Source organism: Dunckerocampus dactyliophorus, chromosome 15 (genome assembly GCF_027744805.1).
Source record: "Dunckerocampus dactyliophorus isolate RoL2022-P2 chromosome 15, RoL_Ddac_1.1, whole genome shotgun sequence".
In the NCBI taxonomy this organism is placed as follows: domain Eukaryota; kingdom Metazoa; phylum Chordata; class Actinopteri; order Syngnathiformes; family Syngnathidae; genus Dunckerocampus; species Dunckerocampus dactyliophorus.
In genome coordinates this window covers 12,785,001-12,808,608 of record NC_072833.1, presented here as the reverse complement: position 1 = coordinate 12,808,608, position 23,608 = coordinate 12,785,001, and the positions used below count along the sequence as shown (strand labels likewise).

The 23,608-nt window shown below is 40.8% G+C and overlaps 1 protein-coding gene across 45 annotated transcripts in view; it reads left to right on the top strand.

The window, feature by feature from the left end:
* The window catches only part of LOC129194857 (receptor-type tyrosine-protein phosphatase delta-like), a 415,432-nt gene that overhangs the window by 67,636 nt on the left and 324,188 nt on the right, over positions 1-23,608 (top strand). For 20 of the 45 annotated variants that reach the window (XM_054800334.1, XM_054800330.1, XM_054800323.1 and 17 more), the window contains exons 1-2: positions 360-701; positions 789-826. The gene's annotated coding sequence lies outside the window, so the exon portion shown is untranslated. Of the gene's footprint in view, positions 1-331; positions 702-788; positions 827-23,608 lie in introns of those variants that run through there. The other 25 variants (XM_054800309.1, XM_054800310.1, XM_054800348.1 and 22 more) reach the window with 5 other exon arrangements.

Here is a 23,608-nt window from a genome sequence, read left to right as displayed (position 1 = left end):
ATATTACACAGGCTGTATAAAGTCACGGTGTAGAATAAATGTCTCTGCAACATTATATTATTGCCGATATACTGACAAACAGAAACTGGCACACGCTATGTCCAACTCAGTGCACTCAGACTGTAGGGCTTGACAGGGCTTGCGCACTAAGCCGATATGAAACGCTCACGGTAATTAATTAAATAATAATAAATGAATAAATGTCTTTGAACGCTTCATTGTATTCTCTTTCTGTCCCCCATGTGGCGACAATGGGAAGTGCAGCTCTCATCTCAGCATCCCTATCTCCTCCCTCTGTCTCTCTCTCGCTCTCTCTTCCGCTCCATGCACAGTGAGGTGTGTGTGTGTGTGTGTGTGAGTGAGTGTGTGTGTGTTGGGGTAAACCTGACAGCGGCTGCATTTCCTCGAGAAAAGCGTTTTTTCCCTCCTCCACGCTGCTGCCAGTCTTCTTGGCGCTCTCATCCAGACACTAATACAGAGAGCAGGTAGCGTCAGTGTCCATCTATTCCCTCCCAGATGTTGTAGCGGGACTTTTTTTTTTTTTTTTTTTTGAAAGAGGAGGGTGTCTAATGGAATTCTGCTCTCTTCCAGCCTGTTTTTTTTGTGGGAATAAGACACGCATTGCTGTTTCCTGACTTTGGAAAGGAACAAAAAGGGGACTCCTCTGGAATTTCCCATGGAATTTAATCCATCAAACCCTGGTAAGTAAGTTTGGATGCCTTTTTTAATTAATATTTATCCATTTTTGATGATTACATTCCTTGTTTATATTATTTTTTTTCATGCAGTTACCGGGTGCTTTTGCATTCATCCACCGATTTAAACAGTAAGTGAGCACTTTCTTTTCTCCTCTGCATCTTCTAATGCGGTGTGAAGTTCAGGACTGTGCACACATTTCTGCATTCACTGCACTCATGTATTTAGCAGCTTTCGCCAACAAACGCCAAAGAAAAGGCATGTTTTTCCCGTAGGAAATAGTGGAAAGTGGACTAATCTGTTCCAGTGTCAAACTGTCGCCATTGTGATACCTTTTATTAACTGTACTGGTCACATCCTTAACTATCATACAAGTGTAAATATAAGTTGAGCAGTAGATATTGTGCCAGTCGAAATGACTTGTGCTTTGGGAGGCGAGTGGCTTCACATAACGACTTAACATCCCCTTGTACTTTTATTATTACCATTATTATTGTTAGTGATTGACACATTTCCACCATATTGTTCTGAGCAGCCAGGACAGAGAGAGGTATGCTGCTTTCCATTGGTTCTATGGTTATTATCACTTTTTTTTTCTCTTTCATCATCCCTATCCAAGAGCGCCGTATGGGTGGGTGGGCATGTGGGATGGGGCGGGGTGGCATTTAGAACAATTGCAAAGGTCCAAGTGCCCCTGACGGACAGTGGCTTCAAAAAATAGAGACATGGTGACAAAGGCTTTCCACGGGGCAAAAATATGAAATTTTTTTTTTCATGGGGCCCAGAATTCCTGGCAGCGCCCCTGTTGGTACCCTTCAGAAGTGATATTAAAAAAAAAAAAAAAGAAAAAAAAATATTCCTTTCAGGATCAAACTGTCAAATTTGTAGTTATTTCTTCTTTTATAATTCCTGCTATTTTATTTATATTATGTTTGACATATTAGCGCCATACTGTACTCAGCAGCCAGGACAGAGATGTGTATGGTGCTTATAACTGTCATACAAGTGGAAAAAGAAGCAAAGAAGAAGAAGCTAGTTGACTACCGCATGCCGTGTGAAGTTACGGATGCACCGTGCACACATTTCTGCATTTACTCAGTGTCTTTAGCAGCTTCCTCATCATTTATTCATCTTTCTCTACCACACGTTCTGTGCGGCTTTTAGAGGGAATCACGATAAAAGGCAAAGGTCTTATAATAGTGGATGTGTTGAGAAAAGTTGTAAGGTTTAATGTTTTTTTTTTATTTTTTTGGTGCCCCGAGAGCCAATTACATGTGATTTGCAGCTTAGAAGGGTGGTGGTGGTGTTGGGAGGGAAGGAGCTGAGAGAATGGGAGATGAGATAATGAAGTGGAAAGTTTGTGTGGTGCAGGCTAAGTTGAAGAGATAATAATGAATGACCAGTCTAGTGCTCCGATGCCTCCCTTGCCGGCTCTTGGTTTCCCCTTTTTTTGTTTGAATTTGTCACAGATCTGCTACTTGCTACACTGACATAATTTTTTTCATTGTACTAAAAAAAAAAAAATCATAATACAATTACCATAAGTAATACACAATTTCTTTTTAAGAATACATAAAATCACAGTAAATAATAATGAATAAAATACATATAAAATGAGTATGTGTAGGCAGGATGTTAATGCATTTGCCAGTTATGTAAATTGGATGACATCACAGCAACAAATCAATGAATTCACAAATGGTTGACAGGTAGCCCCACCCCCTTTTATTGGTACCCCTCCTCCCCCGCACACTAGAAGTATAAATGTTATGCTGAAATGTAACCACCCAATAGGAAATGGGAAGTAAATAGGAAGTAAATTCATCTGTTCCAGTGTCAAACTGTTGCCGTTGTGATATTTTTAGTAACTCAGCTAGCAGTTCTTAAACTCAGGCTTTTTAACAATTGTAACGTTTCATTCAATGCCGTCATTGATACACTTCTGTGGTGGTGTCACACAAGGAAGAAGAAAAAAAAAAAAAAAAAACTAAAGAAAAAGCAAACTATTCCCATAGGAATTTGTGGAAAATGTACTGTTGCCATTGTGATACTTAACTATTATTTACTGAACTGGTAACATAATTAACATTATTAACCGTGCAATAATTCCACTGCACAAGTGTAAAAAGAAGTTAAGTAGTAGTAATGAGTATATTCAACCTTCAACCAGGACATAGAAGTGCTTTACGCTCTGTGGTGGCATTACAAAACAAAACAAAAAGCCAAAGAAGCACATTTTTACCTGTGGAAATTCAATCGCCTACTATTAACAGCACTGGTGACATCCTGAACATTCTTAACTGCCATACAAGTGTAAGATGGTGTTAGGTCGTGCTCGTTTGTGCACTCAACCTTCTATTTTTATGGTCTACTTATAGCTCAGAGACATTCTAGGGTTATCATCACAAAATTCCTGTGTCATCATTGGTACCTTCCTGTGGTGATTTAAAAAAACAAGAAAAGCCAATGGAAAAGCACATTTTTCCAATAGGAAGTAGTGGAAATGGAATTGATTCGTTCCAGGGTCAAACTGTTGCCATTGAACCCTTCAATTTTGTCAAGGTAACATTTATTAACATTCTTGACTGTCATTCAAGTGTAAAAAGAAGTTAACCACTGGCAGTGTAGCGAATGCACCAGGGGCGATGGCTTGTAAGTGGGCTTGTGCGAACCACTTCACATAATGACTAAATCATCTGTTCTCTGATTATGATTATTACTGACATACTGTATTCCTGTATTCCTTATTGTACTGAGCAGCCACGACAATAAGTTCCACAAAAAAAAACGCAGGCTATTAATCCTAATTCAAGTCTCAAGAGGTTTGCCAGAGTCTCGCGGGATTTCGTGTGCTCTTTTGTGACAGCATGCAGTTATTTTCCCACAAAAGTTTCTCCCCTTTATTTCGAACTGCAGGCTTTATTTTTGCTATTCTCTTTTTCGGAAAAGCAGCTCCATTATCCCAGCATCAGGAACACCTTGATGGCGGTCCAAGACCTCCGGAGCCAAGCCTGCGACTCCCATGGGCCGCTTTATAATGAGGATGCACTGTCAGATAATTAGATACACCTGGCATGGGGGGCCTTTTTTTCAGGAAATGTTGATCCATCCCCAAATAACATGCCTGCCAACGTTTGAAAAGCTTGAAAAGAACGAAGACGAAAACCCTCCTGCTGTCCTCTTCTCCTCTATCATGGTGTTTTATTTATTTATCCACTTCATAACGCTCTTGGAGAGCTCGCCAACGTTTTTGGCTGCCAACATTTCTTCCAAAATTGAGCACCTCCTGATAGCATCGTGCGCTAACTCTAGGATACACCTAATATTAGGACATTAGGAGTGATTTGCAGTTTATATTGAATACGGAGTAGGTACAGTATATTTTTTACTCCTGCCTGCTGTCAGTTCCCTAATATGTTAACTATATTTAACACAGAGTAGTCGCTTTGACACCAGAGGATGCACTTGTCTCACAAGCCGTTGTGTATTTCTCGTTCCTGTTTCAGTGCAGGGCACCATTAGCGCCCAAATTTGTCATTTAAACACCCATGTGGGCGTGGGTTTTATATTTAATACAAACGAGTACTTATGAAATAAATGAATATTTTGGTCACACATGACTTTATATATTTCCTGTTCTTGTCTCAGTCCAGGCCACCATTTACCCCCAAATCTGACATTCAAACATCTGTGTGGACATGGCTTTTATATTTAATACAGATGTTTGCAATGTATTAATATTTTTTTGTCTTACAATCCGTAATATATTTCCTGCTGCTGTATCAGTTCAGGGCAGCATTAGCACTCAATTTTGTAATTTGAACACCTATATGTATGTGTGTGTAGTGGAGTTTTGAAATGGATTTAATATTTTTGTCTTACATCCTTTTTGCAATCCTGTTCCTGCCTTATCTTGGTCCAGGGTGCTGTTAGCCAATGGTGCAGCATTAGAACAGCGGAGTGGGCGTGGTTAACATACTGTATACAAATTGATTTCATAGGATTGCGTTCCACAGATGCTGCCTGGAAAGAAGTTGACCTGGAAAACACACAGGCTGAACAGGAACACGGACTCAAGCTGTATAATTATATAATAAATCAGGCTTCTCCCGAAGAGCAAAGTTTGATACCAAAAAAAACCCCAAAAAAGACACTGCACCAGATGAAAATGCTCACCTGTGCTGTTTCCTTCTGCGGCGCTTATTTCTCGTTTGCGCTCGTAAATCAGACACTCGTTAAGTCACTCTACGACAATGTTTGCCTTCCGCGGGAGACGTCGATGCTATTTAGCTTGATATATGCGATGCAGCAGCAGCACTGCTGTGGATGTCCAATTAAAGCATCCTTTCTAAAAACTCACCATTGCTAGTTTCTTAAAGTGACACCACATAGAAATGAGTTCCTTTTAATAAGTGGAAGACATTTGCTGCATTACAGACACTGCATAGTGCTTCTTTCTATGTATTATGTCAGGTATGAATGCTAACATTAGCACTCTAACCCAGTGCTTCTCAAATAGTGGGGCGGGCCCCCCTGCAGCCACGGTGAACTGTCGGGGGGCGTGAAAGGCAGGGAGGACTTTCAAAATTAGTGCAGACCTGCCAACATGTATGATGAATTTGTTGGACTCAGCATGCAGTTTGTCTCTTGAATACGCTTGTATGCTTTACTGCCCTCCATTTTGTTGCATTTTGCTAGTTTCAGTTTTGAGTTCCTTCTGTACAGTTCAGATAAATAAATATTATCCATTTCTCAATACTATTTCAAATCGGGGGGTGCGAAAACAATTTCTGTCCCCCAGTCGAGGCATGACAGAAAATAATTGAGCCACTGCTGTAACCCAACAAGACAAATCAATTTGAGCCACTCATTTGCCATTCAAAGGAATTCCCTTGGTAGACAGTGTTCCCTCGCTCCATTGCGGTTCACCTTTCACAGACTCGTCGTTTCACTGATTTTTTTAGACCGTATGAACGCTGTTACAGTCCGAGCCTTTAAGAATTGTGGGAATTTGTTGTAGGTCTGTGCTTCAGCACCGCCCATTGTCTTCTGCGTCCTGATTGTCTGTAGACCGTAGTCAATCTCCTTAATGGCCTCTGTTGTTGTGGTCATGGCTAACAAACTAGCTAACCATGTGAGCTGCTTGCTATAACCTCCAATACTGTAAACAATAGAAGCAACAGAAAAAGCTAATTGCGTGTGACTATGAATGCTGTATGGTTGCAAGTTTTCTCCCCGACAAAACCCACAATGTCAACGAAACGTTCTGTACCCGAAAGGCAGACAAAGCCAGACATCACACAAAAAGTTGGACTTCTGGGCATGCTGAAGGAAGGCAGAAGTTCCGCGGCTGAAGGGCACCATTACGGAATACTGGAAATATTAGGATACACTATTAGGATACTATAAATAATAGGATACAAAAGCGCTACAGCTGAATGGCGCCAGGATGAAGAGGTACGGTCAGAGGAATGAAATACCCATGAGTCACTTAATTTTTTGTGTCCAACCTAGTAGACTGATCATTAAAACTCAAACGGAATTTGAACTTAGAGTGTTTAAACAAGAGAAATATGAGAAAATCTTAATCCTCATCAGCCTTACAGGCTGTAAAGCCTTTTAAGCCTTTACAGCCTTAAAATACTGTACCTGTGTATATATAATTGTAAAGAAAAATAAACGAGGGAACCCTGTATTCCACACACTTGCAGGCAAGTTAAACAGAAAGTGTACACCCCATCCATTTTCAATCAATACTTCCTGAAGATCACAGGGAAATGTGGAACAAAAGAGACAAGGTAGCGGAAATGATGTATATTTCATTGCTCGGCACACTTGGCGGTCCAAAGTGAGTGCACAGCATGGATTCAGTTGGAATATACAGTGGAACCTTGGTTAGCGTACACCCCGGTTAGCGTAATTTTAGGTTTATGTAGAAATTGTACCCAAAACATTTTGCCTAGGTCTTTGTATATACAATATGGCACACGTCATGTCATGTTCTTAATACACTGCTTGAGTCCAGCTGTGTTTGTAAGGCATTTTTAATGTTTTAATATTAGTAGCTAAACATTGCCAAATTGCTATTATTAGCTGACTACAAACACAACTACCGTAATTTCCATACTATGGAGAGCATCGGTATATAAGCCGCACCCACTAAATTTTAAAGAGGCAAAAAATATTTCTACATACTGTATATAGGCTGCAGCGGTCTAACCCACTGGTGTCCACATTGTAACATGGGACATTTAGGACACAGGAAGTTTTATTTTTATTTTTCAGTAAATAAACGCTTGTTTCCAAACAGCACGGAACAGTGCATGTAACACAGCTAGTTAAACAGTAGTCTACAAGAAAAGTCATTCGTCGCCGTCTTCATCCTCCTACTGGGAACTAAATCCACTAAAGTCATCAGCTTTGGCGTCAGAATTGAACAGCCTCATAATTCCTTTGTCTCACACTTTGTCGGTCTCGCTCTTTTTATTGTTGCTCTCTGTGTCACTTTCATCTGGAGCCAAATTAGCCATTTAGCTTCAGCTGTCCACTTTATCATGAAGTAGTGCAGCCTTTCAAAGCCCGTTGATGATAGTGTTTGTTTTGACACACTATAAATAAAGACACTATAAACCTTACAATCTGTTCGATGTTCCCAGCGTCACTCGTTAGCTCCGATGAGACGTGAGACGCTTTTTATTCATCTGAGTTTAACCAAAACATTTGATCAAACTTATTTACGATTTGGCAGATCAAAACACGATCACCGCATAAGACTTCAAACCATGTTATTAGCGTCCACTTCACTCGTCCAATTAACAACTTCCTGAAGTTGCACTCTAAGCATCAAGGGAAGTGTAGTTTTTTTAGCCATAAATTAGCCGCATCAATGTATAAGCCACGTTGTTCAAATTGTGAGGAAAAAGTAGTGTCTTATACACCGTAAATTATAATTTGTGTGTGTGTGTGTGTGTGTGTGTGCGCGCAACATTGGAGCGGGCAAAGGGCAGAATATACAAACATGCATTATCTAACCAAGGCAGACAGCGCCTTTAACACACTACGTCACAAAGTCTGATGAAAGCTGGAGAGATTGACAGATTTTTTTCTTTTGTCTCTGAATTAATCTACAATGACAGAAAATGTAATTCTAGAGTGACAGCAATGGAAGATGGAAGATTTTTCCTTTTTTTTTCTTTTCTTAAGGCTTAGAACGTTGCAATCCCTCCCCTTAATCCTGTGTGTACAGTGATCTGAAAGCGAGCACACATGTAAACACTGCTTTCTCCCTGCCAAGTCCTGCTGTATCTCTGGCGGTTGGCATCATGGGAGAATAACAATGAGGGGGTCGCCAGTAGAAGGATCAGTTTCCCTGGGCCTAGTCTTTATCTAACACCCTGGCTTCCGGAGATCAATTCTGCCAGGTTTGGGATATGACAAACAAACGGTACCAAGAAATACCATGAAGGAGAAGGAGGTTCTTCATCCTCCTCTCTGTTCTTGTTACATGGCGGGCCTTGTGATCCCGGGCTCATGCGCATTTTCTTTTGCCACTTCCCAACACCTTCTTCCACTACATACTGTATGTTCCAACAAAGGAGAAGCTAAGATATATCAAAATCTTACTTTTTTTATTACACTTTTGAAATTCTTCTTTTTATTATTACTCCAGCAGGCGTATCTCCTTTTTGAGACCTTTCCCAAATTCAACATTTTGGAGGCATGTACTGCATATATTTACATATTGGATATACAGTAGAACCCTGCAGAAAGTTAATGGAAGTTGTCCATTTTGGCTAGAATTTTTCAAAGATGAATTCGTCCTAGAGTGTTAGTCCCATCGCAACCAAATTTCCATTACATATACTTGAGAGAGGCAGTGCTAAATTGTTGAAAAATTGTGTTTTCATCACAGGATGTGGCCGTGGAATTGGTGCCAAAGTTAGGACTTAATGACTGTGGGAATACCCAAAATGCTAGCAAATAAAATAAAGTGGCAAGGGATAAGGACTGGAAAAAGGGTCTGTAACATTCCTGTAGAGATAAATTTAGTATTCACCCAGATGGGCAGGAGGGGGTAACATTCATGTTAAAATGAAATTTGGCGCAAAGAGCCTTTAGGCAAAGTGCAATTGGCATCTTTTAGTTCCCCACTGGACATCTGATACGGGCTGGCAGGAGATGGACGGAAGAAGATCATCAGCAGGGACGCCTCCAGGGAAGGGAACACCTTCATTTCACTCCTAATGTGCCTCCTCCCTTCTTTGATTGGCTAATATGGTTAGAGCCCTGCATCCCTTATTGGATCATATCAAAGGTCAGAGGAGTCCTGCGGACCAATCAATCTCTCCGAGAGCAGGAAGCGCCGAAGTGAGGGTGAGACCATCCATCTAGTCGGAATGAAAGTGGGCGAGGAAGGTGAGATTGAGCTGTAGACTCTTGGAATGTGATTTCCTTCTACACTTGTTATTTCTCACAATTCCGGGGAAAGGTCTGACTTATTAGCGGCGAAATCCGCAGTGGACATCTGTTCATTTTGAATGGCTTTTGAACACGCATTTAACATCAAAGCAGGAAGATTTTAAAGATGCAAAAGACACAAGATGCAAATGAACTTTGCTTTCTTTCAAACAGATCAAATTTGCTGATGTTTGTCTCCAGCCTGTAGGCAAAAACGGCATTCATTTTCAAAAGCTTATCTGAACAAAGCTGTGAGCAAGAACACTTGATTTTAAATGACATAGGACACGAGATGCAAACAAAAGGTCACAATTATCTTAGACAAGTCTTTGTCAAATTTGCTGAGGCTTATCCCTCCTAAATGCTGTCCATTTTTGAAGACAATCAGACCAAAGCTGGTAGCAAAACAAAAACTGTTTATTTTAAGCTGACGCCTGGCACAAGATGCAAAAGACCTCTCCAACAAGCTCCACCTGTTTTCTACAAATTATTGTTACATGTCCATGCGAGAACCCTGTTGACTTTAAACACGATCTGCCAGTTTTCTAGTTTTGGGACATTATTGTCGATGCAAGAACTTCATTTTAAACTTGATTTGAAACCAGTTTTCTACATGTGGGGTGTTGTTGTTTTGAACCCTGTTTATTTTAAACGAGCTCCACCATGGATGAGTTTGGTGCAGAAGAACACCTTAGCCCAACCCCATTAACTGGGATGAACATCTGACTTCACACATGCTAGGCTTAACTAGCTGTCCCAATACTTTTGCTGATGTAGTGTATTCAGAGAGACGAATCAAATTAAATGATCGTTCAAATGAATATAATGCATTATTACTATGAAACGACCCATTAAAATAACCCCGTGACCCATTTTGGGCCCCTGAGCCTCAGTTTGATAAACCCTGCACTCAATGAGACAAATACTAAGTAAATCATGTTTTATTTGGCCCCTCTTGAGGGCGTAATTAGCCGCCATCCCACAACCAAATGGACCCCGAGTTGCCCTGTGGCCTGACTGCGTTAAATAAAACAGTATATTTACCGTGTAAAGATTATAAGTCACCGTTTTAATAAGTCACCGGGGTTGGCGTTGAGCGCGAGCTAATGTTTGCTCAGGCAATGGCGCCATTACTCACGGCAAAGTCAGGAGGGGTCTAGTCAGGGATGGGGAAAGAGGAAGGAATTATCAAAAGGTGTTTTTTACTTGAACATCCTCGCTAGCTTGCTAGCTGGAGGCAGGCCGGCTAATTGCAGACAGTCAGTGAAACATATCTGCCATGAAAAAAGGAAAAAAGCCTGCAGTGGGAGTCAAAGCTGCCTTAGGCCTGAGCCAAAGTGTTTTAAATGGATTACACCAGTGTGTCATTGCCATTACACGCTCCTCACAGGGACCACCACCACAGGAATTTTATTATTATGGCTTTACGCCGGATCCTTCCTTTCTTTTAAATACTTGATGCATTTATTTTCCCCTACTACAGTGGTTTGATTTTATCATTTTATATTTTTTATACATACAGTGGTGTGAAAAGGTGTTTGCCCCCTTTCCTGATGTTTGTCACACTTAAATATTTCAGATCATCAAACAAATCTGAATATTAGTCAATGGCAACACAGCTGAACACAAAAAATTTTGTTTTGAAATTAAAAATTCTATTATTAAGGGAGGGAAAAAAAAATCCAAAGCTACATGGCCCTGTATGAAAAAGTGATTGCCCCATAAGCCTAATGACTTATTACCTTAACTTATTGCAGCAACAAGCATTTGTGATAACTTGCAATGAGTCTCTTACAGCGCTGTGGAGGAATTTTGGCCCACTCATCTTTGCAGCATTGTTGTAATTCAGCCACATTGGAGGGTTTTGGAGCATTAACCACCATGCCACAGCATGTCAGTTAGATTCAGGTCTGGACTTTCACCATGCCACTACATAGTCTCCGAAGTCATTTTGTTTTTCTTCAGCTATCCAGAGGTGGACTTGCTGGTGTGTTTTTCAACAGATGGCCAGACATTCTCCTTCAGGATCTTTTGGTTATGTTATATTTTACTGTTGTTATGATGTTCTTTTTCTGAAATACACCAGATGCAATGGGAGACACACCTTCCAAAAATGTAAACTCTTGTCTCGTCAGACCACAGAGTATTTTCCCAAAGGTCTTGGGGATCATCAAGATGTTTTCTGGCAAAATTGAGACGAGCCTTAATGTTGTTTTTGTTCAACAGTGGCTTTCATCTTGGAACTCTGCCACGCAGGCTGTTTTTGCCAGGAAGGGGGCAAACACTTTTTCACGTTATTGTATTTTTACTAAATTAAAGTTGCAGCTTTAATTGTTCATATACAGTATTTATGATCAGAGCATTTTATAATTCCAGTTGTCTCTCGCTACACCGCGGTTTGCAAATTGCTTCCTCAGTCTATCACGGGTTTTCAAAAATGTATTACTTGATAAATTAGTACTGTTTTATGGTTGAATATGGCTCATTGTTTGTGAAAAAATATTGAAAGACAAGTCATATGTTGTATTCTGGTCACTAGGCGTCAGTAATGACACAAAATATTGATGAGACATGACATCACTGTACATTACCTTAACACTGCATGTAGCCACGGCATGTCCGAGATGACAGAGCGAAAAAAGGTTTTCCTCCCATTCTGTGTGGAAGTGGTAAGTTTTTGGTTTCTTATTTTGTCCTTCTTCCCTACCTCATTTGAAACCCTTTAAGTTTAGAATAAATAAATTGGAGGCTAACTAGTTAGCTCATTAGCATGCTATCCTTAAAGTTGTGGCCACCTCATGTGTCCCTGCAGTGATCCCGTAGCCTGTGCATTAGCAATGTGTTATAAACAAATCATAATACGAGTGTAAAGGTGACTATAGGGGTGTTATTTCATGTCTACACGGCTCTAATAATGGTAAAATAACGTATTTAGAAACTCAAACAGGTTTACTATGCTCTAACTACGAAAATATTCCATTTATTTATATTGAATCCTACTTCGCGGAAATTCACTAATGTTCGCGTCGGGAACCAATTAAGCACAATAAATGAGGGACGACTGTACAATTACAAAAAAGAATTGCACTTTTTATACTTAAAAGTAGGCCTCAGCATTGTAAGCACAAAGAGCTTGTAATAGATGCTTGTTGTCATCACCTGGCTGTATTTCTGCCACCTAGGCCGCTCAGGGATCTGAGGCCACCCTTTTTGCAGCAGGTCTTAAAGGCTTTTAGAGGCTTTCATATCAGCGATCACACACTTGCCCCTTAAGCTAATCATTGCACTTGGCGCCAGTGAAATGTGATCTAACACAATGACGGCACAAATTAGCCTTAGCTGGTGGACAGCAGGACCAGGACGAAGTATTCATGCTCTCCTTATCCCTTGCCTGCCTCAGGCTGCTATTAATCTTGTGGCCCGGATGAGATGAATTAATACACTCGAGAACTTGAAATACTTTATTGTACAGCCTTTCCGTTGAATGTAGTTCCACTGGAGTGAGATTAAAAACAACACATCTTTATGTTCGTATGTCTCGACTACAGGCCGACCCTCGTATCAGTATAATATACTGTGTGTAGCCATTATTACCTCGACAAAGGCAAAAACACAACTCTTTGTCCAACCTCGCTTAGATGGAAAAAAATGGTATGGTCCTGTTGTCCAACCAGGAAGTGGCCTATCTTTCAAAACCAGAGCAGTAAATGTATTCAGTAATATCCAACTGTACAAGCTGTGCTCCGTTCCTGTTTGGAGAAAACATGTAAATCTGGAATGTGTGATCTTGCATATTCATGACACATCGCAGCGGAGGTTCACGGGTGTTGCTTCAGCACTTTTGACGGAGTGCGTGACATACGGCTGCCGTCGTGTCGAAAAACATCCCGTCATTATAATAAGCTCACTGTTTATCCCAGTGGGCAAAATAAATGTTTTATAAAGTGGCCCAGAGAGGTTCGCAAACGCAGTAAGTGAGGTATTATGGGCACGAGTGGTGGAGACACCTGCTACGCTAACGTTAACAGCTAGACTGCATCATTCACAGTTGACCCCAGCTTTACAATTACCATAAATACCTCCATTGCCTGCTTATATATGGCTCCGTTTTCAATTTGTGGCCTCTTTTTTTTTTTTTTTTTTTTTTTAATGTAACAGGCCAAACATGTCCTCCCCGCCCCTGTCTTCCGCAGATGGACTCAGTAATCGTGGACTGCATTAAGTGGATGCTTTACCAAAATAATTATTTGCTGATTTTATGCTTTTTTTTGGCGCTATTGCAGCTTCTTTTTACTCTAAGGTGCCAATCGTGTCCCCCTTTACTACAGTCTGTCTTAGATGGACTTCACCAAAATGATTCTTCACTGATTCCATGCTTCTGTTCAGTGATCTAGCAGCCTCTTTCTCCTGAAAGGGGCCAAACGTGCCCTTCCTGTCCTCCAGTCGGTCTCAGATGGACTTTGTAATCAAGGACTGCACTAAGTGTATGCTAATGCTTCACCAAAATGATTATTTACTGACTCCATGCTTTGATCTGGCGCTTTAGAAGCCTCTTTTGCTGTAAGGGGCCAAACGTGGCTCCCCATCCTCAACAGTTAGTCTCAAATGGACTATGTAATTAAGGACTGCACTAAGTTGATATAAACGCTACACCAAATTGATTATTCACAGATTCCATGATTCTATTCGGCGCTCTAGCAGCCTCTTTTTACTTGAAGGAGCCAAACGTGTCCCCTCTGTCCTCCAGAGTTTGTCTCAGATAGACTTTGTAATCAAGGACTGAGCTAAGTGGGTGATAAAGCTTCACTAAAATGATTATTTACCGACTCCATGCTTCAAATCAGCTCTCCAGCAGCCTCTTTTGCTGGAAAGGGCCAAACGTGGCCCCCCCCCGTCCTCCACAGTCGGTCTCAAATGGACTATGTAATTAAGGACTGTGCTAAGTAGATACAAACGCTTCACCAAAATGATTATTCACCGATTCCATGCTTCTGTTCGGCGCTCTAGCAGTCTCTTTTTACTTTATGGAGCCAAACGTGTCCCCTCTGTCCTCCAGAGTTTGTCTCAGATGGACTCTTTAATCAAGGACTGCGCTAAGTGGGTGATAAAGCTTCACTAAAATGATTATTTACTGACTCCATGCTTTGATCCGGTAGCTTTAGTAAGGGGCCAAATGTGGCCCCATGTCCTCCACAGTCAATCTCAAATGGGCTATGTAATTAAAGGGGACCTATTACGCTTTTCCTCTTTTGTGACCTATAAATGTTGTTACAATGTTGTATTCTGGTGTTAAACGATGCCAACGCATCAGATGATGAGGTTTTCGCATTTGGAAGTGAGCCCTGAAAGCAGTTTTGGATGACTCTACTGGCTGCGTTTTACACCCAATTCCACTGACGTCAACGCAACCCAGACTTTTTTATATGGGCATGCCCAGGTACATGCTGTAGGCCTGCCCTCCCCCCGCTCCGCTTCGCTTGGCTCTTTTGTCAAAGATTTCACCGTGCACATTGAGCAATGACTCCCAGGAAATGTTTGGTTGGGTGTGAGGGAACGCTAATTGTGTTTAGCTTTCCTAAAGAGGCAAGCATCACTCAGAAGTGGTTGGAGTTGCTGATTCTCGGCAGCGGCACTTCACATGGGACTGTTATGTGAACATGGGCCAATACGAAGCTGGACTATCCGCCAAACTGTTAAATGTCTGATGCCTTTCCAACGTTACTTGGTCGTGTTGAAAAGTCAGAAGAGCAAATTTAAGTAACAATTTATCAGTGTCTTAACTGTGTTTATTCTGTGTAAGTAATCGCACAAAAGCATGCGTGCATGCATGCATGCAAACACATATGGCTGTATGTTAAAAGCAGACATTTTTAAAAAGATAAATCACCGCTCACCATCAACTCCTGTACCGGCAAAATTAGAAAGGGGGGTTTGGCAGCTGTGCGGAGGTTTTTGGGAGCGCTTGGGATTGTGACCAATCACAGCGGAGTGGGCTCGGCGGGAGGCGTACCTGGAGGAGGGCCGGAATTACACAGACCGTTTGGGCGTGAATCAGGAAACCCAAGGAAACGCTGCAGGAAAAGGTGCAGAGTCTGGAAGATCTAGAAAACTTTCTGTGTCGGTTATCGTGTGTAGCTGCTCCATAGGAGTCCAGAACTCAAAACATAAACCTGAAAATGAGTATAATAGGGCTCCTTTAAGGACTGTGCTCAGTGCATACGAACACTTCACCAAAATAATTATTTACAGAGTCAATGCTTCTAGTATTCGGCGGTCTAGCAATCACAATTTTCAAGCCATCCTCAACATCTGAGACTAAGTCAGCTAAATGTTAAAGGTTATCCTTATTAAAGCCATGTCCACACAAACACGGGTATTTAAAAAAAAAAAAAAAAAAGCCCCACTCTGGTGTTAAAAAAATCTCCATCCACACAGTGGCTGTCATGCACATTTTGGCCAATCAGAAGCCTGAAAAAGCTACTACAGCCGTCTTGACCGCAAATTATACAGACCCTCCACGGTGCAGCGATCGCGCCAATTCACACAAATTCAACCAACCCCCGCAAATTATGCATGGCTTTGTCACTTTTCCCATGCAACTTGCCCTGCACATTTTGCCGTCAGTTTTTAAATTTGTCGCCGTGCAGCGCTCAAACCCGCACATCAACTGTAACCCTGCACTGCCCACCCCGTTATGTTACGTTTGTGCAGAAACAACATTGTGTAGCAATATTTCAGCTCTTTATTGCTCTAACACGTCCACTGCTACCAGGTCGGGCGTCCGCAAGCCTGTTCTAAAAATAGCACACTCACCAGTGAGTTCCGTCTAAAATGTGATTTTTAGTGTGTTGCTTCCAATTTTATGCTAAATCCTCCTATCATCTCTGAAGATGGAGCTACAGTACATGGAGCATTTGAAAGGAAAAAGCTTTGTTTTCAGGTCATTTAATCATTTGGGAATATCATCCGTCCAATGCAATTTTCATATATTCAATCGCGAGCAAGTCTTCGGGGCTTTAAGGTCTTTGCAGAGGCGGTGCATGAAATAATTTAAGAAAATGCTTTGTCTCATTCGAGGGGGATTTGAGTTTCAGCTTGATCTTATTTGTTTGCAGCTCCTTAGTGAGATAAACAGCAGCAGCACAAGCAGTGAAGAAAAAAAAGATAATGTATGGAAATCCAAAGGATGCATTGGCATGAATGCCGACCCGATTTGGGATTATTAGCATGTCATGATTAGCCGCGCTGTGCCTTTTAAAAGAGAGCAGATTCAAATGTGAACTCCCACAGCAACTCTGGGAGTGTTTATAATAATCATACATGGACGAGAGAAGGGTAGATAAATCTATTCTCAGCATTATGACAAGCGATCAATCTTCTTATTCCCACTGACGATCTGAAGCTCATACACTCATTAGCCTCCATCACAACAACTGAAAGGAGCTTTAGTTTTACCGGCAATTTGCTGCTACCACTCATTCTAAATATTACAACAGCCACTAAAATATTAGATTCTAGATCGCTTCTAGCAGCAAAAACAGTAAAAAGAATGCTCTGGCAGTGCTAGATGATCCAAGCATCCAATAGGATAGCGCTGATGTCATAGCTATGTTGCCCACAGTCACTAGGGGACATTTTAGCCAGAAATCTATTGCTATGATATGATGTGGTGTACAGTATTTACTAGCATAGTGTGATATACTGATTAAATTGTACTATGAATACGACTCATTGGTCATTCTGTAGCGTAGGTTATAGTACAAGTCATTAGTATGGATACACTTTGTCATTTGATTGCATCAGAAAGTGTGTCTAAACTTTTGTCAAGACCAGTGGAGGGCCGACCATGTGACTCATTAATGCAAGCATTGGCCATCCTACATGTCACTAACTACAGGAGCCACCAGTTATCGGTCTGTCATGTGACTCGTGATGCAAACCTTGCATCAGTCTACACGTCAATCGGTGTTATGTCGGTCATGTGACTCATTCCTTTGGAAATCAGTGGCTGGTCTGCAGGTCACTCGTTATCAGAACCATCAGTGATTGGTTAGTCTTGCGACTTCTTCTTCATGCTAATAACGTGCAGCACCAGTTATTGGATGTTCATGTGACTCGTTAATGCCAACACTGATCAAGCTATTGTTCAAACATTACATGGTAGCACCAGTTATTGATCGGTCATCTTGCTCATTATGCAAACGTTGGTTAGTCTAAATGTCAATCACTATATGCAGTCATTGGTCAGTCACGTGACTTGAGGACCTCACCTGGTCTCACAACACCCAACAAATTCTGAAGAAGTCCCAAAGGAGACTCTACTTCCTGAGAAGACTGAGGAAATTTGGCATGTCCACCACAATCCTGAGTTGCTTCTACAGATGCACTATCGAAAGTGTCCTTACCGCCTCCATCACTGTTTGGTACGGTAACTGTACAACACGTGATAGGAAGGCACTCCAGCGGGTGATCAAGACCTCACAGAACATTGTTGGGGCAGCCCTCCCCACACTGCAAGACATTTATACATCTAGAGTCCTACGCAGAACACACAACCTCATCAAGGACAGCACACATCCACAACACTCACTATTCACACTCCTACCGTCAGGCAGACGCTACAGGAGTTTGAAGTCCAGGACCACAAGGCTGGCAAACAGTTTTTACCCACAGGCCATCAGGCTCCTCAACGAAGCACTCGCACACGCCGCACGCAACACACGCACACACTCATAGCACTTTATTTATTTATTTATTTGTATTATTTACTTGTATTAATGTCTCGTCTGTTGTTGTTGCTTAATTTATTGGTATATATGTTTATGTGTTTATGTTTCTTATGTTCTTATTCTTTCATTTGTTTTCTTTCTTTTCTTGGGAGAATGAACAGAATAAGATTTTCATTGCATGGTATAACTGCTGTTTTACCATGCACATGACAATAAAACTCTCTTGAATCTTGAATCTTGAATCTTGAATCTTGTTCTGTAGGAAAATTCTGGTCAGTCTACATGCCACTAATTACAGGGAGCACCAGTTATTGGTTGGTGACTTGGGCATGCAAAAGTTGGCTGGTCAATCATGAAGTGAAGCGGCATTGATGATGCCACGCACGCCCATGAGTGGACATATTTGCAGGAGCAAAAACGTGAAGTGGATATTTTTATCACTCACTCCGTAACTCTTAATTCGGATGTGCAATTTTCCACACTGAAGCATGCTGGAAAATACACCGAAAACAGTTACATGTACCTGAAATTACGTGATGTCTTTGAACGCAACCCCTAATTGCTCATATTAACACGGTTTAAAGTGAGATTCAAATGTTCTGCTACTATTAAAGAGACTAGTGTTAGAAAAATAGATTTTTTTAGACTTGTGTGGCATCTTTTAGCTTGAACGACATATTCAGTTCATTTGGAGCCGTCAGTACATACAAATATACAGTATATGATCCTGTCCTGTCATTTATCTGTCTGTTAATTAAATACAGTAAAAATGAACATATTTCAGACATCGTTGCTAATAGTGATTAATCATGATTCATTAATGTAAAAACTGTGATTAATCTGATAAAATGTTTCAATCATTTGACAGCCCTAGTAGAAATACAAATATATAAATTCCTAATTGGAATTTTTCTACAGAGCATCATAAAAATGTTCTTTTTTTGAGTGGCCAAGAATGTCTGACCGCACTAATGTTGGTTTTATTTTGCGCGTTTGCACACTAACAGATGCCGAGTGGGATGCGGATGCTGGAATTAAGACGAAGGGAAAAAAGAGTCATTAGCAGAGAAACAGGAACAAAGGGGGAAGGAATATATTTTTCTGCGCGTATGAATAATTCAGCCGGCGCCCAGAGAAGAGTATGCAAACACATTATTGATGCTGTTGTGCTCGCGTGTCCTCTCAGTCTAGACGTTTTCTCAGAAATGTTTCACTGTGAATTTGCCAGATTATTATCTTGCTCTTTTTTCTGTTTATGATGACCTAGAACAAGTGCAGAAGTGCCTCGGCGATCATGAAGGAAAAAAGAAGCATGCAACTTTAATGAGGACGGTTAACATTTAAAATGTGAGCTCTTTGGGAAGGAAGGAGGGTTGTCATGAACTGTAGCCACACTTTGAACCAACCTTCACCTTAAAACTGTAAGGTAATATAATCGCTTATGCAACTTTTTGACGTCATAGACCTCCAGTTGACACCCAGCACTTTAATGATAGTGTCGATCATACGCATAATGCTTATAAGAAGTAGCCCCAGAGTATGTTTATGTTTATTTAACCGAAACTGCATTTTTCTTAGAAATGCATGTGGCGCCAGTTATTGGTCGGCCATGTGTCACACTTTCATGCAAACATTGGCCAGTATATATGTCAGTTATGGCACACAGCACTAGTTATTTGTTGGTGGAGAAGAACCAGTGATTGGTTTGTAATGTGACTCATTCATGCAAACAGTGGTTGATGTGTCAATTATGACGCATGGCACCAGGTATCAGTTGGGCATGTGGCTCACAAACAGTGTCCGGTCTACCTGTTAGCCATTAGACAATCTAGAACATACGGCATCAGTCATTGGTTGGTCACGTGACTCATTATTGGCGGGTCATGTGTCTCATTCTTCGTGCAAAAATTGGTGAATCTATATGTCACTGATACAGCATCAATCATTGGTTCGGTCATGTGTATCATTCTTTATCCAAACATTGGTTATTCTACATGTCAATCAATACATGAAACTAGGCCATGTGACTAATTTTTCAAGCAAACAAAGATTATAAGAAGCAGCAACAGTTATTGGGGGGTCATGAACAATTGGTCAATCTGCCAATCATAAAATGCAGCACCAGATACTGATAGGTCATGTGAATTATTCCTTATGCAAACATTGGCTGGTCTACATGTGAGTCATTCACACAATAAATATTGGTAATACATAGCGTAGCAATGCATTACTGACTATTTACCTCCGGCTGGCAACCTCTGGTACAACATTCACATCCTTAGAGCTTCTCTACATTGTCTCTCACTGAAGAAGATTTTAAAAGCTTGCATTGGAAGCTCGCTGGGTGGGATGGAGAAGGTCAATGCCTCACCATTAGCAGGGCATGGAGTGATTAATAAGGAAGGAATATATAAATAACATCCAGCACAGGTAGTTAGCTGCATAATGGACGCTATGCCAATCAATAAGGGGAGTCTCTTCAGAGTTTTAATTGGATGCTACCATGTGTTTATTCTGTCATGACAAAGATTAAATGTGCACATATGAAGCCTTAAGTATGGTATTAATGTGCCCCATGTAGCCTTGTGTGTTTCAGCACCACCACCACTCATTAGCATTGATTTTTTTGGCACTCCCAGCAAGGCTCTATTGCGCACAAATCACTGTAAATTTGCTCTCACGGTCTTGGACACAGTGGGGCCTGCCCTCTGGCAGTGAAAGGAGAATATGGCAAATATTGACTAGTTTAGCCGGATATCCCACACTCCACCTTCAATAGCGGCCCTAGTGAAGCCTCTGTTTGCCAATGTGAATCTTCTGTAAATTATAAAATAGGTTATACAAGAGGTTGGCAACCCACGAGCTCTGTGATTTTTTTTTTTTTTTCTCACACCAAAGTGGAGGAAATGTGCATTTTCGGAAAGAGTTTGAAATACCCGACCCACCACGAGTTTGTGAATGCATCTACACTGCGTTCTGACTGCTGATTGGATGAGCACAAGAAGGGGCGGGTGGGGGGGGGGGCAGTGTGTGCAGTGAGACACGAAAAAGACGTCTTGTGAGTGTAAACATGAATACATCCCGATAAGGAAAATGGAGAGTTAAATTCTGAATGGACATATTCCTTTGCATTCACTGCCGATGACGCTGGCTTACTTGTGTGCTTGATATGTGGCTAAAAATTAGCAAACAGAAAATGTAACATTGAAAGACATTTCTGAAAAATACCCAACAGTAGATGGGCATTGGAGAGCGGTTTCGGAACTACTACGGAAGGTTGGGCAGAGCAAACATACTTCAGTGTATAAATTATTTCAAAGTATGCCTAAACATGCATTCTGTACCTCTGTTGTTGCAACAGGTACAATTTTAAAAAGATTCTTAAAGTTTATAAGATGTGTAATGTTTTGCGGCTCCAGATTATTTTTCTTTGATGGAAAAGGAGGCTAAATGGCTCTTTTGAAGGTAAAGAGCTATACATTCATTCCTCACTACATCGCGGTTCAAATATTGTGGCTTCAGTCTATCAGGGTTTTTCAATAATATATTTATTAATAAATCATACCGTTTTGTGGGTGAATACGGCCTGTTAGGGGAAAAAAAGTATGCATATTTAAGCAAATTTTGCATGCTTTTTGCTTAAGTTAAGCATTTTTTCAAGCATAAAAATGGCTAAATGACCTAACATACAAATATAAGGAATTTAGAAGATGCATTGAAATTGTGGTATGCAGTATTCTACACTGGTCACTCGGTGTCAGTAGGTGAAACATACGAGTGGCAGACTTGATCGCCAGGCCGACAGGCTTTCATTGCAGGTTTGTATTAACAGGCACAATTATAATAATAACATCCATCTTCTATGCCGCTTATCCTAACTAGGTATGCTGGAGCCTATCCCAGCTGACTTCGGGCAAGAGGCGGGGTACACCCTGGACTGGAGGCCAGCCAATCGCAGGGCACATATAGACATAAAAATAACATAATAATCAGACATATAATAAACATAATAATAACACAGGCAACTGTTGCAGCCTTAATCTAAAACTCGACTCTGAACCCCCCCCATGTCACTTCCTGTCCGGAAAACATTTATTGTAACACACAAGTTTCATATATGTCTTAAATGGCTAATGTTCTCTGATTATACCTACTATATTGGGTAATATGAGTGTAAAAGTGATGATATGGGTGTTATTTCATGTCTAGAAGGCTTTAATAATATTAAAACCTATATTTAGAAGGTCGTAAACGGGTTTTATGTTCTAAGTACAAAAATATTCCATTTATACACTATACAGTCATTGGACGGTATATACGGTCAGTGTACGTGCTGATTCGGTCATGGGAGTGAAACGTTGATGGGTCTATATGCTGAGCTGATCGTTGGTCAGCCACATTATTCATTCTTTGTGCATTGGCCGGTCATGCGACTCATTATTCTTGTAAACATTGGCCAGTCTTCATACTGAGGTATTGGTCAGAGACTTGTTTAACATTGATCAGTCCACATTACACAACATGCCAGTGATTGCTTGATCAAGTGACTCATTCTTAATGCCTTGTTTGATCATGTGACTCATTTTTCATGCAAACATTGGGATTGGTTTGTCAAGTGACTCATTCTTCTTGCAAATGTTGGCTTGTCTACATTCTGAGCGAGTCGTTGGCGTCGTTGTGATAATGTTTCCCACAGGGCTGCATTCTAACTGTGGCGGGATTAGATGACGCAATCGTCTAATTTGTACGATTGGACATGCAAGTAATTTTTATGTCTTTGTCCCGCCGTGCTATTTACTAACATCTGTTGTTCTGACTATAATGATATCGGAACATCAGTAAAACATCTCACACACATCTGTCTCTGAAAGAGTTAAGTCACATCGGCAATGACTTCTGCACCGATAGATCATTACGGATTGCAACACATAGCAGAAGTGACACATTCAAAGGAAAAGGTTTAAAAATAAGAGTCTGGCCATAAACGGCATAAACATGGAGAATTCTTAATAGGTAGTGCCAAATCGATCTGTGGCGGTCACAATGAATTAGTGGCTGGCTGTCACAAATAAATGGATGTATGGGAAACACCGGATATAATCATTCAGACATTGGCCTGCTTGTCAATCATTACACATACAGTGTAGTACAGAAATTGATCATGTGACCATTCCCTAATTCAAAGATTGGTCAGTCTGCATGCATCTCGTACATATCAGTCATTACACATACACAAACTATTGGTCAGTCATGTTCATTTTTACACGTCTTCCCATGCTTGTGTTGTCTGTAGTCATTTTAGTACCTCCATCACAAGTTGTGTGCTAAAAAGAGCATATAATCATGTCACTCCATCTGGGGGGGATTAGCATGGATGCATATTATAGCTAATAATAAAACAACGCTGACATTTTACGAGAACAAATAACGCGGCGGTACACCAAAACACCAAAATTTATCAAGCAAAGACAATAACCACACTGTTGTTTCCCTCCACTTGAAGAAGCTTAATCACTAAAAGAAGCTGCCTTTTTGTCTATTTCCTATTGGCTCATGATGTTAAATATGTAGGACTGCTTCAGATACCTCCTAGTATTAATAATAGTAGTAATAATAATAATAATTATGTGAACCATGCACCTTTCTGCCAGCGGTGAATGTAAATTTCGAGGTGATTTCAGTGGCATTTGAGCTTATTGCACCATGAGAGAAGCTAGTGGCACTAC